The sequence below is a fragment of the Mercenaria mercenaria genome, unplaced genomic scaffold (genome assembly GCF_021730395.1).
Source record: "Mercenaria mercenaria strain notata unplaced genomic scaffold, MADL_Memer_1 contig_3816, whole genome shotgun sequence".
Taxonomy (NCBI): Eukaryota; Metazoa; Mollusca; class Bivalvia; order Venerida; family Veneridae; genus Mercenaria; species Mercenaria mercenaria.
Window position 1 is genome coordinate 4,666 of NW_026461993.1, and position 13,040 is coordinate 17,705.

The 13,040-nt window shown below is 35.5% G+C and overlaps 1 long non-coding RNA gene across 1 annotated transcript; it reads right to left on the reverse strand.

The window, feature by feature from the left end:
* Positions 1-1,119: 1,119 nt before the first annotated feature.
* Positions 1,120-3,458, reverse strand: LOC128553428 (uncharacterized). Its single transcript, XR_008369344.1, has 3 exons — positions 3,064-3,458; positions 2,609-2,760; positions 1,120-2,169 (listed from the first exon to the last, which is right to left on the reverse strand). It is a non-coding gene; the product is annotated as an uncharacterized LOC128553428 (long non-coding RNA).
* Positions 3,459-13,040: the final 9,582 nt, after the last annotated feature.

The window sequence follows — 13,040 nt, forward strand, 5'->3', positions numbered from 1 at the left end:
TCCCGAAACAATTAGCCAGCGTTTGTATAATCTACTGAACAATAAAGATTATTGTTTGTTTTACTTTTTATAGCTTGAGTTCTGAAATCTAAAAAATTTGAGCCTACTCGTCAGCATAAAACCGTGTGTTATGTCTATTGTGAAATTAGCTGTTTTTAATGTAGTTCTACAAAAATGATTAATGTTCAACTTGTATAGTTTTAAAATTCATCAGGGTGCCGAATTTGCTTGAAAGATGTCGAACTTACACGATGACAACAATCAGAATAAAATCCATCATATTGACGATGTAGATGCAAACACTGGGCAGCGTTTTATACTGAAGACGCAGAAAAGGTCTACTTTCATTTTCAAGAAATGTTCGCACCGGTCATTCTGCAACGAAAATTGCTTCACGGTTTTTATGCTTAAGGTGTTGAATATACCCGAAGTTACTCTATATTGTTTCTCCAAGCGACAGTAAATAAAACTTACCTTTACCTTTTAGAACAGCAGGTGCACAACTTAACCTTAGCTAAAATAGTGGCAGATTTGCTAAATGTAACTTCAATATCTGAGCATTTACCCTCCAAACTTCATACTACATGTAGTTAGATTTTTACTGGCGGCTGAGGTATTTTAAGAGGGAGATCAAGGGAGACAATACAAAAAAGTTAAACTGACCACTTTCCACTTTTAATATAGCGATTACATGCCCGGATCCAGGGCCAGGCCGAGGCTACTGTGCCTCCCTCCCCCCCCCCCCCCACCCGCCCCCCACCCCACTGGCTGAGAAATGACAAAGGAATATTTTTTCTCAAAATCATAGACCCAGAAACACACCAGAAACCACCATTTCATACTAGTCTAAATAATGAGACCTCGGGTAGGCCGATTTTACATTTTGATATTTTACGTTGTCTACCCATACGAAAAAAAATGGGTAACAAAAGGCTGAAACAAAAGGCAAATAAAATGTTATGTTTTGAAGACCTTTTATTAGCCTAGCAAATGATATGCAAATGAGATAACAAAAGTCAAATAAAACATGAATGAAAGGTAGTAACAAAATACTAACAAAAGGCATTCACATTCATTACATGAGAAACAAATTGCAAATAAAATGAATAAAAGGCAGAGAGACCTTTTATTAATATTTTGTTTCAAAGAAACAAAACATGAATAAAAGGTAGTAACAAAATACTAACAAAAGGCATTCACATTCATTATATATGAGAAACAAACTGCAAATAAAATATAGGAAACAAAATATGAATAAAAGGCAGAGAGACCTTTTATCAAAACATAAATAAAAGGTATATCATCAATTGCCTTTTATCTAAGTTTTCGTAAGAACACATTAATGAAACACTATTGACAAATCAATATATACATTTTTATACATATATTTATGATCAAAAGAATAATGTAAAAAGTTATTTAAATGCATGCAATTATCAATTTCACAGCAATGAACAAATACTGTAAGATAACCAAAATGTTTGTTTTGCCGAATTAAATATATTCTTGATTTTGAATTAAAAAAAAACTGTCCAGATATCTTGCATGATCCCAAACATAAACTAAAACTAGAAAGTGTTTATGTCACAAAAACACCCGTCTGTACATGTTCCATGGAAAAGTTTGGAAAAACGGCATGAAAAAAAAAGTCTGAAAATTAATTTAAATTTAAACTCACATACCCATGGGAGCAGCCCTGTGAAAATGCAGTTGGAATTCCATGGAACTCTTTGAACATTGGAATTCATCGCATTAAAGTTGAAGGAATTTTTTAGAAGAATTCTTTGCAAAAGTTTGGAAAGGTTTGATGGAAAACCATTGGAAAACATTGCTGATATTGACACAAAACAAAAAAAGAAGAAATAGTATCATTACAAAATTATTTTAATCTAATGTTGAGACAGATCTGGGTTTCATAAAAAACAAAAAGAATAAAATTCAAAGGGGAATAACACATCTGCCAGCGGCTTTTACACTTGTGGTTAAGAATAATAAAAATTCACTTAACTTAAATTTTAAAATTAAACTAAAAGATTATTTGATAGAAAATTATGAATACAACAAAATCATTTTGGAGTATTGCAGGCTCAATACAAGGTGGCATCAGAATGTCTCTTTGCTTTTCCAAAACATCACAAGGGTCAGGAACTTCATTCCAGCCATTCATTTCTGAAAATGATATAACATAATTACAGAAATGAGTTATATTAGTAATTGCGATTAAAATATAATTTTAGGCAATACAATATTCCTAACTTAGTACAGTAGTATGTGAAATGACAACTCTAAAGCCAGTTTTAAACATTCTACATGTATCAAAACCATTTATTTATTTATTTACTGGACACTGAAATGAAAATATTGAGAGCACCATTTGTGGGTACTATCTCTCATCTGCTTCACCATAAAATAAAGCAAGTTATTTGTTTTGTTTTTTTTTATTATCAGACAATCGTAAAAAGAAATTTTAGAATTTAGAACTGACAAAATATTGGTGTATTATGATCAACCTTTAAATTCAGTGTGAGGCTAACCCCAACAAAATAAACAATTTATCAACCTTTTATAGTAATTGTATAGTATAAGACTGTTTGCAAATTTAACTTACAATTTAGTTGAAGTATTATGTAATTTATGTTTGATCCTTGATCGAATTTCTGTCTGGGATCTTGTATCATCCTGTAGCATAGTCATGCACTGAAGCGTTCTGATTTCTCCAACTACATCAATTCATACATATATGCACACGTACTGTTTCATCTGAAAATGTTTATAGGCTGTTGTAAGTCCTAGGTTCAGAGTGATTTTACTGACATATTTGTACTTTTAAAAAAAAAATAATTGAGAACTGCAACAATTAAGTATTGAATATTTAACTGTTTTCTTAGAAGCATTATAAATTATCTATCATTCACATTTACCTGAAAAAGTTACCTGTAACCAGGCGATCGAAAGTTCAATCTAATGAGATGAATAAAGTTCCTGCTTCAGACTATTTATTCAAGATCTGTGACATATAGCTGTAAAACTTAAATTTTACATTAGAAAGTTTGAAACTCTTACCTGATATCTCTCTAAAAGCATTTTAGAGTTTCAAGTTAGCTTTATTCCATTAACCTCCAACAACATGAACAACGAACTTCCTGTTTACATTCAAATTTTTGTATTCATGAGCCATTTTCTTTGGTACAATATATAGTTACTGAAGGGAATATCTATGTTCTTAAAATATATAAGTATACAGTTCATGGGAAAATTTGACCATTTATTTGCTCACAGCATTTGCAAAGATCTCAGAGAAAAAAAAAGCAAGCAGAAAGATGGGGATTATTTTTTGCTGTACAGGTGTAAAACGGTTCAGAAGCCTGTATTTTCATTGGTCCTTATCTTGATCAGATAAGCTGTATCTCTGTGTGTTAACACATGTGTATACATTGAACAGCAGTATATCAAAAGGCTGTAAAAGCAGGATAATTAATCACTGCCAGTCATCAAAAGAATAGACTAATTCATTTATGAGGATGTAACACTATATCAAAAGCATAATATCATTTACAATTTGTTGTACTTATGAAATGACTTTTAATGCCTATTATCTGGTGCTGTTGTTTGAGGTGTTCAATAACCAAAAAATAAATAGCTTATATAATTTATAAATAGGACCTATTTTCAATGATATATCTTGTTATATTAATTATAAATAAAATTCTAATTAACATCCTTTTAATATACAAAATGAAAACATTGACATCAATTTTAATTAGTTAGATTCCTTGTTTCATTTCAATTAATTTGGATACCTAGTATAATCCAAACAGATCTTAAGATTTTCAATATAATCTTTGCTGCAATTTAGATAAAAAAAAATCTTACTAGGAAAACTTTGCATTATCTTAAAAAATTCTAAGGAATTCTATGGAATGAGAAAAACATTGGAATTGTTTTTTCAGGAGAAGTTTTAATTATTATTTTAAGTGGTCTCTGTTTAGGCGTAAAAAAAAATTGTTTGTTTCCGGTATCCCGACCTACCCTAAATTTTTCGCCCGACCCTAAATGTTTTTATGGCCTTGGAGAATTTTTTTTTCCACTTTTTAACAAAAAGATGCAAAACTGCCCTTTTTATGCTTTAAACATGGCCAGTGATGTTAGAAATCAACTTACTGATGCCCTAATGGCATAACCCCCTTATTTGTAATCACTTTTTGACATAAAAATAATTTCCGAAAAGTCTCCCTTAATAAAAAAAATTTCCAAAAAAAAAAATTTTTCCGACCTACCTACCCTAATTTTTTTGAGCATGTTACCGGAAACAAAGAATTTTTTTTTTAGGCCTTATAGATTGTCTCTCTTAAAGCTGATTATGTATGATAAAGAATATTATGCATTTGCAAGTGCTCAGTAGCCATTTACTTACTGACAAACCTTTGCAATCGTCAGAAGTGTAATTATGTATATGAAGAACATAGTGAATGGTAGATGTAGCTCTAAATTCAAAACAGCAGCAGCAGTATTTAGCCAATATCAATGAAATATGAAACTAATTTGTTTATGCTAGATTTTGTGAAACAAGTCGTCCAAACCTACAAATGTATTGAAATATGAACAAAACTTCTTGTTTTTGAAAGCAAGTGTAATGAAATACAAACAAAATATGTAAGTGTTGATTCTAAGTGGAATGAAATACAAACAAATGGCAACATTTAAGAATATAAGTCCAATCCAATGCTAATAAAAGGTAAATTTCAAATTCTAAGTGTAATGAAACATTAATAAAAGGCAGTATCTGAAACAAAAGGTAAACAAAATGTATTACTCACGAAATCCTTAATAGTCTTTTGTTAGTATTTTGTTAAATGAAAGGCTTATAAAAGGTTTTAACAAAACATAGAAGTACCTTTTGCTAGCCTTTTGTTTGCCATTTATTGACCTTTTATTAAATTTCTTTTTCGTATGGGTACCTCGGCGGTGGCTATCGACAAGTCAAAAAAAATATGAACGATATTCAACTCTCGAGTACAATTATTTGGACTACATTTCATACAGGTCTGAATTTCAAAATTTTCCAGGGGGAGAGCCCCGGGGGCCCTGACCACCCAATCAAGATGGGAGTAACTTACCCCTAATAGATCTATACCTAAATCATCTTCGAATCATCTCCAGCTAAACCTTTGTACATTTTATTTTCTTTTTTTTTTTCAACAACAAAAAACTCTTTATGGCGGCAACAGGGTGAACACGTCTCGCAATGTCACGTGATCATGTATATGTCTAAATATGGAAGCCGGTTGCGAGCTAAAAACAGTTCGTGGCGGGCAAAACAGTTCTCCGATATTTTTGCTGGCATCTATATTTGGGTAAGTATTTCGATCCAAGAATCGGTTGGTGCAAAAAATGTTTAAGATCTTTGTTTCTATAAAACGAAGCATTAACAAAGAACACGTCTGTGTTTCCCGTTTAAAAGTAATGTATATTCAATAAGTTATGGTGAGTTAAAAGTGTCATTTTGTTGAAAAAAATGCGAAAACAAAAGTCACTTTTCAACTTAGGGCTATAGTATCAACATCAATCTTTAAAATAATATTTGCTCTGAATATTATCCAACTTTTAATCGACAAAGCGCAATATTAAAATTTCAAATAGATCTAAATTCAGTCTATCTGAAAATATGCCATTGAACAGTCTGTTGTTGTTGTTGATATTGTTTTTTCTATATAAATTATACCTGACTTATAAAGCTTGCTTTTCAAAACAAACACGTCCAAAGACGCGTTACACAATGATAGTCATTCAGGACGCAAAATTCATCCTCTACTAGGCACAGACAAAGATCGATCTGACCAGAGGGACAGAATGAGAGGAAGCCCGCGCAACACACAGAGAGAAATCTTTTTAAATACGGACATGCCGGACCAACTTAGTCTAGCTCTATTGATACCAAGTGCTTTCCTTACTGTTCGGAAATATTTCATATCTTCTCTACAGTTTCCCGACAGAACAGAAACCGGGTTCAAAATCATTAAAAAATAGTTCAACTGCATTTCAAAAGAAGACCCAGCTTCATGTAGATTTATCAATTGTTGCTGGCGCTTTCTACACCTAGATGCAGTTACTGAAAAGTGATTGCAGAAAAATTACCAAAACTACCATGATATGGTCTCAAGATCATAATTATTGCAGAACGAATGTTGGTGTATTGTTTTTCTTTCCCTTTTTTTCAATAAATGTATCTTGGGCAAATTTGCGTCTGGTCCGATGATGGCTCCAAAGTTCGAAACTTCACTTCGATACCATTCGGGTCGTGTCTCAGTTTTAGCCATACAACGTACAGTTAAGCTTGTCGGAGATACCACGTACAAAATGTATACGAACAGACCACTTGCATTAAGAGACCACTTTTTTCAGTTCTTTTTTTATTATGAAAGAATACAGAGATCATCAGTATTAATGAAATCTCTTACGTAATTGTTTCACAGTCGATGTTGGCATTGGAAAGAAAATACCCTTCGATGGGAACAGGCAAAGGTCGTACGTCTGCCGAAGTATTGCTGCATATGTTTTAAAGTTTCGGAAACAGGCAAAGGCCGTAAGTCTGCTGAAGTATTGCTACACTAGTATGTTTTAAAGCCTCGGAAACAGGCAAAGGTCGTACGTCTGCCGAAGTATTGCTTCATATGTTTTTAAAGTCTCGGGTTTGTAGCATAAAATCTAGCTGTACATATTGGAACAATTTTTCTGGAATTTCAAGCAATTTGTGCTCCTACATTCAACATTGAATTAATGCACGGATGGAAAAATTCTAGCTTGTATCTCTTCAAGTAAATGTGATGTGCATATTCGTAAAACAAAGAGTCACAGAGAGCATTTGTTATTTCTTTCGCTTTAAAAGTAGTGGACTTCAGCTCCCTTACAGAAGCAAGCCTCTGTGGCGTACATGCTGCGTATTTGCTGTGTATATGCCGCGAACACAGTAGTACGCCAGAGGAGTACATTTTACATACACCGCATGCCGCGTACATGCCGCGTACTATTTCGACGAGTACACAGCATGTACGCAGGAGGTCACTAGTACACTTCAAGTACGCAACACAGACTCTGAAAATTTAAGGAGTACACTGCATGTACGCAGGAGGGACTTGTACAAGAAAATAGTACACTGCATGTACACTGCAGATACTTCGAAATTTATAACACTTATATTTAGTTGCATTAAAGTTGTTTCCCCTTGATGCAGTTACGCCATTTTGTTCAGATGTTTACCAAATTACATGCTACAAAAATTGATTTATTTCATTGAAAAGTGGATGAAGAAAAGCATACTAATTTATTTGATAACATCAATCTACATTATTTTGGTAAGGGTAAATACTTATTGATGCATGTCACTTATCTTTTTTCTGTTTTTTTCTGTCCAAATGATCAGCATTTGCATAAGAAAGTTGGTGGGGTAAGGAATTTACATTATCACAGCAGTTTCGTCATAAGAGTACACAGCATGTACGCCGCAGGACTTGGGCCAGGAGTACACAGAATGTACGCCGCAGGAGTACACAGCATGTACGCCGCAGGGGTAGTACACCGCAGGCTCATTTGCATGTGAAAAGTGTATGTGCCGCGTACATGCTGCGTACTATTTCTTGCATACAAAATTCCTCCAGCGTACATCCTGTGTACTATGTAGTCCACAGCATGTACGCAGCAAGTAGTACGCGGCAGAGCTCATTTGCATGTCAAAAGTGTACTACAAACGTACTATCGGTGTATGTGTGGTGTATATCCTGCGTACTATTTAAAGCCCTTGATTTCAGTACACATCATGTACGCATCATATACGCTGTATGTACACAGCAAGAGTATGCAGCAGGCCTTTTTCTTCTGTAAGGGAGCCTCTCTGGAATCAGTTCAATGCTGGCGAGCATTTAGATACAAACTTAATATGCCATGCCGGATAAAAAAAAAAAAATGACAAGAAGGGTGAAAATCTATGTCACAGGTACCTGGCGGAGGCTGCAAAGTCCGGAAGCAATCAGTTATAGCGGGATCTTTCAGTGCACAAAATACGTACTATGGTGGCTGACTTCTGCCATTTCGTTCTAGTGTGTTGAGAAGCGCCAACACGCCAGGACAACCTTTGCGAAACTAAACTTGTCATATCGATGGGCTTATTTGTCGTTCTGGTGTGTAACGTGCCAGCGCCAAATTCACAGATTTCATTTTGGCACACGCATACTCGTATCTGCGCGCTAAATCAATCGTTTTGGCGTGTTGACGCTTTCGGGGGGCACCAACATGCCAGAACGACGAATAAGCACGCTGATACGAAAAAAAAAATGGGTAACAAACCAAAACACCAAAACGAAATGGTTCAAGTCAACCACCATAGTAGTGATTCTGGTCTGGAGAAGTTTCATTATAATTGATATGATACGAGGTCCGTACTTGTAAGATTGAACCAATTTATACTAAACACTCCTCATTGCATACATGAATATTTCAACACAACTACAATATTGTGTTAAAATTTGTCCTCTTTACAGGGACGTGTCCTACTTTGGACAAAGTTTTAACTTAGGAACAAGGTGTTTCGTGAACATTGTTACATTCTTAGAATACTTTATTTTAAACCAAACAAGAATAAGATAGATTTGTGCTTAAATTGAATTAAGGACACTTTTTAAAAAGGTACAAGACGTATGAAATTAGACTAGCCACTAGACTGATAATAACTATATTTCTATATTTTTCCCTTTTTTGACGAATTCAATTTCATAGAGACAAAAGCCAGTCTATTTTAGAGATTTTCACACAGGACTGATGTTGAAATTATCAGTCTAGTACAATCCGAAATGCTCTCAGAGAGATGATTGGCACCTATGGCTATTAGATTACAAAATTTATTATGATTGCTTTATCTGATGTATCGGTTAAAGTGAAGGAGAATTTAACTGATTTTGAGCATTCTCTCTTACAATGTTTGTTATGGTTCCCTTCGATGATAGGAAGGATATGATTAATTAGGAAAGATGAACCACATTATTTTGAGGGTTTTATTGTCTCAAAAGGTCAAGGTCATAATGACCTAGAATTTCCTGTAAATAGCTTGACGATGCACAGGTCAGTGGGTGTGAACTGTGTAGGATAATTATTTTTTCAAGAAGATTATGTCTTTTATTTTTGGTGTCTGAAGGTCGAAGGTCATGGTCACCTTCAGACTGAAAGTAGTTCAAATCAGGAAAGGTTCTAACAGTTGTGACCAATGACTACAGAAGGCTTAAGTCTGAGGCCAACAAACTAAATTTTGATATGTTATTAATATGCATTCTAATATGACTAACAATGCTTTAATCATCACAACGATATTATGTTGACGTCACGTCAACGTGATATTTAGCGCCATGTACGCATCAAGAAATAGCGCTTTCAAATTTCATGAAATATCTTACTTAATAATGTGTTTTAAACGGAATGTCACATAGCACAAATGTGTTGATTAATTTACAAACACACTGAGTTAGTTATTCGCTTTGCTGAATAATTCGCAATAATTTTCGCCCGAACTGAATTCTGCCGCAAGACGTATTACCATTTCCGGTCCTGGCATGTATAAACAAAGACCTACTATTGGCGCCATGCTTGCGCTAAGAAACAGTTCCATCATATTTGATATAAATTTTACAATAAAGAACATATTAGAATCGAAATAATTTATAGCAAAACAGTGCTTTATCACTATTTATACACTTGGGTGGTTATACGTCGTCCGAAATAATTTCACTCGGGCTGCGCCCTCTGAAATTATTACACCTGACGTATAACCGCCCATCGTGTATAAATAGCGATAAAGCACTGTTTTGCTATAAATTATTTATTAATTTAGGCATATCTAGGTCAAAGATCAATGTCACAGTGACTTTTTGGTTCTACACAATTTCTAATCTATATAGTTGAATAACTCTTGGATCTTCAAATTTATAGACCTGTTTTAGATCCCTATTGTTTGAAGTCATTAGGTCAGAGGTCATGGTCACAGCTATATTGAAACTAAACATTACTCATGACTAAAACAGGCTACCATGCGGGCATGCATGTTTTCCAAACATCTCATGCTTGTCAGTGGAATCTGTTTTAAAACAAGCTTACTAGAAAGCTTGGTGACTTTATCTGTCTTGATCAAATATTGATGTACCACTGAAATTTTGAGACATTATTCAATTGCCTGTGATTTAAAAGCCCAGGAGGAACCCCATAAAAGCACATCATGTTGCTTGAAGAAAGTATTAAATTGAATTTATGTTTCCCATTCATGCACTTAAAGAATGATTGATTCTGCATAAAATTGAGCAGTATGACATTACTTGTCATTGATGCACTGTTACATAAATTCTTAAATTTCTATATTTCTACCTCTGTGGCTACAACATCATGTTGCTTTCATGGTGCATTCTGCCTCTATGTCTGCAACATCATGTTGCTTTCATAGTGCATTCTTATATAGGTTGTGACTTTTTCTAACATTTCCCAATTTATTTTCCTGTTTAAGAAAGAAGAATGAAACATTTATGTTATCCCTTACAGAAGAAAAAGGCCTGCTGCGTACTCTTGCTGTGTACATACAGCGTATATGATGCGTACATGATGTGTACTGAAATCAAGGGCTTTAAATAGTACGCAGGATATACACCGCACATACACCGATAGTACGTTTGTAGTACACTTTTGACATGCAAATGAGCTCTGCCGCGTACTACTTGCTGCGTACATGCTGTGGACTACATAGTACACAGGATGTACGCTGGAGGAATTTAGTATGCGGGAAATAGTACGCAGCATGTACGCGGCACATACACTTTTCACATGCAAATGAGCCTGCGGTGTACTACCCATGCCGCGTACATGCTGTGTACTCCTGCGGCGTACATGCTGTGTACTCCTGCGGCGTACATGCTGTGTACTCCTGCGGCGTACATTCTGTGTACTCCTGGCCCGAGTCCTGCGGCGTACATGCTGTGTACTCCTGCTGCATACATGCTGTGTACTCTTGTGGCAAAACTGCTGTGATAATGTAAATTCCTTACCCCACCAACTTTCTTATGCAAATGCTGATCATTTGGACAGAAAAAAACAGAAAAAAGATAAGTGACATGCATCAATAAGTATTTACCCTTACCAAAATAATGTAGATTGATGTTATCAAATAAATTAGTATGCTTTTCTTCATCCACTTTTCAATGAAATAAATCAATTTTTGTAGCATGTAATTTGGTAAACATCTGAACAAAATGGCGTAACTGCATCAAGGGGAAACAACTTTAATGCAACTAAATATAAGTGTTATAAATTTCGAAGTATCTGCGGTGTACATGCAGTGTACTATTTTCTTGTACAAGTCCCTCCTGCGTACATGCAGTGTACTCCTTAAATTTTCAGAGTCTGTGCTGCGTACTTGAAGTGTACTAGTGACCTCCTGCGTACATGCTGTGTACTCGTCGAAATAGTACGCGGCATGTACGCGGCATGCGGTGTATGTAAAATGTACTCCTCTGGCGTACTACTGTGTTCGCGGCATATACACAGCAAATACGCAGCATGTACGCCACAGAGGCTTGCTTCTGTAAGGGTGGTATTTGCAAAGTGACATGGAATTCTGTTTGTTTGCCCATCTCCTCGGCCAGAAAATTGGCTTCACGAACCAGGGAGTTAGCTTTAACAACCTCTTCATGAAGCAAAGACAGGCTATGTTTAAACATTTTATCTCTGAAAAAAAAATAACACACAAGAAATTTATATTTTAACTCTTTTCCTAAAGTTTTATTTTTTTTTCACTTCTGCTGCTATGATATTACATGCAATGACATATAAATGTGACTTATTTACAGTATTTTTGTCGTATAATCCCTTACAGAAGCAAGCCTCTGTGGCGTACATGCTGCGTATTTGCTGTGTATATGCCGCGAACACAGTAGTACGACAGAGGAGTACATTTTACATACACCGCATGCCGCGTACATGCCGCGTACTATTTCGACGAGTACACAGCATGTACGCAGGAGGTCACTAGTACACTTCAAGTACGCAGCACAGACTCTGAAAATTTAAGGAGTACACTGCATGTACGCAGGAGGGACTTGTACAAGAAAATAGTACACTGCATGTACACCGCAGATACTTCGAAATTTATAACACTTATATTTAGTTGCATTAAAGTTGTTTCCCCTTGATGCAGTTACGCCATTTTGTTCAGATGTTTACCAAATTACATGCTACAAAAATTGATTTATTTCATTGAAAAGTGGATGAAGAAAAGCATACTAATTTATTTGATAACATCAATCTACATTATTTTGGTAAGGATAAATACTTACTGATGCATGTCACTTATCTTTTTTCTGTTTTTTTCTGTCCAAACGATCAGCATTTGCATAAGAAAGTTGGTGGGGTAAGGAATTTACATTATCACAGCAGTTTTGCCACAAGAGTACACAGCATGTATGCAGCAGGAGTACACAGCATGTACGCCGCAGGACTCGGGCCAGGAGTACACAGAATGTACGCCGCAGGAGTACACAGCATGTACGCTGCAGGAGTACACAGCATGTACGCCGCAGGAGTACACAGCATGTACGCCGCAGGGGTAGTACACCGCAGGCTCATTTGCATGTGAAAAGTGTATGTGCCGCGTACATGCTGCGTACTATTTCCCGCATACTAAATTCCTCCAGCGTACATCCTGTGTACTATGTAGTCCACAGCATGTACGCAGCAAGTAGTACGCGGCAGAGCTCATTTGCATGTCAAAAGTGTACTACAAACGTACTATCGGTGTATGTGCGGTGTATATCCTGCGTACTATTTAAAGCCCTTGATTTCAGTACACATCATGTACGCATCATATACGCTGTATGTACACAGCAAGAGTACGCAGCAGGCCTTTTTCTTCTGTAAGGGCAGCGTCAAATCTAAGTCCTAACAGAAGGGTTAGTAAAATATGACTTTTCTCATTAAATGTTATGAAAGATGGTATAATCACATTACGTGTAATTTTC